Source organism: Chanodichthys erythropterus, chromosome 9, assembly GCF_024489055.1.
Source record: "Chanodichthys erythropterus isolate Z2021 chromosome 9, ASM2448905v1, whole genome shotgun sequence".
Classification (NCBI taxonomy): domain Eukaryota; kingdom Metazoa; phylum Chordata; class Actinopteri; order Cypriniformes; family Xenocyprididae; genus Chanodichthys; species Chanodichthys erythropterus.
In genome coordinates, this window is record NC_090229.1 from 31,260,779 (window position 1) to 31,263,033 (window position 2,255).

At 35.5% G+C, this 2,255-nt stretch overlaps 1 long non-coding RNA gene across 1 annotated transcript; it reads left to right on the forward strand.

The window, feature by feature from the left end:
• The first annotated feature begins 948 nt into the window (after positions 1–948).
• On the forward strand, positions 949–1,995 carry LOC137026608 (uncharacterized). The gene is made up of 3 exons (XR_010895892.1): positions 949–996; positions 1,161–1,343; positions 1,445–1,995. It is a non-coding gene; the product is annotated as an uncharacterized lncRNA (long non-coding RNA).
• Positions 1,996–2,255: the final 260 nt, after the last annotated feature.

Consider the following 2,255-nt stretch of genomic DNA (forward strand, 5'->3'; position numbering starts at 1 on the left):
AAACTTTCTAGGTAAATAAAAGATGTACAGGGTTTTATAATTATTAAAAATTGTAATGCATCTTTTTATAGACGGATGAAGCTATGCATTGTTTTTTTGTTGTTGTTTTGTTTTTTATCTTATTTTTTATTTTGAAAAGCCGACATAGTTTTATTCTTTAAATATTCCGGTGTTCAATCCTTTTCCTCAGGGGTTTGTAAGGAGGTGGGGTCTACCGAGACGTAACACCCCCAGTTTTCACACCACTGATTGTGTTACCTATAAAGACCATTGGAGGCTAGTAGGCTGGTTTTTCTGTGTGGCTAACACATAGAGCATTTGCTACGATTTTACTTGGTTTTACTTTAGATTTTCTAAAGTCATCAAAAGGGTTTCCAGTATTCCATTTTCACCCTAAGGACATATTTCTGAAAATGGATCCTCCTTCAAACGGTAGGCCTATTTTTCTGATTTGGTGTTTTAATCATAAATAAAATAATTAAATAAAATGCATAAATAAATTGTTTATGTAGTTCATGGCATCAATATGTTGTTCACTAGGTGATATGACGTTCTGCGTACAGAACTCCCATTATGACAAGGCTGTGGATCAGCTTCTAGCTTTGAACGGTGTGGGTATGATGTTATGATGTCAATTTTCAACTCTATAAATATTAAAAACGTATATGGAGTGTGTTATAATTGTGATTTTAAAGTATTTTCCCCTGCCCAATAGTGCGGGGCCCTCAGGTTTCTGGGGCTGATGTGAGCCAAAATCAACAACAATCTCCGCTTGGTAAGTTTTAGCTCATCTTTTATTGTTTGTTATAACGTTTTTATCATGTTAAAAACATGAACTAATATGAATTTTTTTTTTTTTTTTTTTTTTAGCATCCTTGAGAAGTATTGTGAACAGTGTTGGAAACAACGGTTCTGAAACGAAGGTTGGGAAGCATTTGAAAGTAAAGGCCCAAATTCACACTTCAACTGAGGATACTGGAATATCTGATCCGATCGGTATGTGGGTCAATGCATTGGTGGATAATATATATATATATATATATATATATATATATATATATATATATATATATATATATATATATATATATATATATTGCAGGGATGCATATGTTAAAAATCGGAAAAAAATCACTCATACAGAATTTCATTCCCCCCAGGACATATAAGGGATGCTGTTAGAGCCATACCACCACCCACTGCATTTGCTGATGATATCACCACGCATGGTATTAAAAGGAAAGAGCCTGGGTCAGGATCAGTAGTACATAGTTCTGAAGAATCAGATGAAATATGTGTGATACCCAACACCCCTGAGCAAAAACGTCAAAGACAATCATGGGGTATGTATATACAGAAAAAAATATATATATATGGTAATGTTTTTTCCTTTTCATGTTATTAGATTAATCCCGATACACTTATACAAATTATTTTTCCACAGAATCGTTCCCGGAAAATGGGGTCCCAAGCGTGGATAATGCAGATAATTGGGATGATGAGATGCTGCATGCATGGAGCATTTCTGACTTTTCAGAGGCTTTACCAATTGAGTCTCAAACAGTAAAGAGTGGTTCGGAGAACGTCGCTCATGTGTCTGGTTCAGAACCGGATTCGGATTCGGATGCACTACCTTCCAACCAAGAGGCCTTCAAGAATGAGGGGCAATCCTGTGTATGCCAGAGTAAGGATGTGATGTCGGGACAATTTCCTGCTTTTAGAGAAGAGAATGAACTATTACATCAGAAGAGAAGAGCAGAAAATGAGATATTACGTCAACAAGTGAAAAGTTTAAAATCATCCGTTGAATTGCTGGTAAAAAATCAGAACATTGCGTCAGACCACAGACGAAGGGATAGACAAGAGTATGAACTCTTTAACCGGACTGTGACTACCGAGCTCCAGGGACAAAGAGCTGGTTTGAAAGAAGTTATTGCGTTACTAAGACGTCACGGTTCTATACAACAGCTCTTAAGAACTGATCAGGAATTAACTGTGGAGTTGATGAAGCAAATGGTTGAGAAGTTTATACCTCGCTTTGGTAAGTCCTGATTGATTTAATACAAATGTGGATTTACAAATGTTCGCTATGTTTATGTTATGATTTTGAGCTATATTTTATGTATTATGCTTACGATGTAGTTTTAGGGTTTCATTTGTAGGATTATTTTGTGTTCTGGTGTTTTGACACTTTCCAGCTTATTGTTGATTATTTAGTGTGTTTGTGCTAGTTGGTTGTGGATTTTAAATAATTT